The following is a 451-nucleotide window of genomic DNA, read 5'->3' on the forward strand; positions in this document are numbered from 1 at the left end:
GTAGGACTCGGTCCATACACAAAGGTGCAGGGGATGGGGGCAGTAGGGCCCAGTCTCTACACGCACACGGGTGCGGGGCTATGGGGCAGCGTGGCCGGTCCATACAAACACAGACACGGCGCAGGCCCCGCCCAGCGGGTATATAAGGGGAGGGAGGGGGGTCTCCCCAGGCCGGGGGGCGGGGCCGGCGCTGAGCGAGCCCAGGAGCGCGGAGGGAGGCTTCGATTTCACCCGGCTCCGCCCTTGGCTCTTACTGGGCCACACGGATGGACCAATGAGGAGAGAGCTTTTCCCCGGAGCCACGCCCACTGCCTGTTGCTGGGTTACCGCGTCCCGGCGTGAGGGGAGGCTGCGGTGAGGGCCGCGGGGGGGTTTGGCTCTAGAGCAGCAGGACTTCGAGGGGTGGGTTCGGGCTCTAGAGCAGGGGGAGCTCGGGGGGGGGGGTTCGGGC

This window comes from Terrapene carolina, unplaced genomic scaffold (genome assembly GCF_002925995.2).
Source record: "Terrapene carolina triunguis isolate 2854851 unplaced genomic scaffold, T_m_triunguis-2.0 Scaffold926, whole genome shotgun sequence".
In the NCBI taxonomy this organism is placed as follows: domain Eukaryota; kingdom Metazoa; phylum Chordata; order Testudines; family Emydidae; genus Terrapene; species Terrapene triunguis.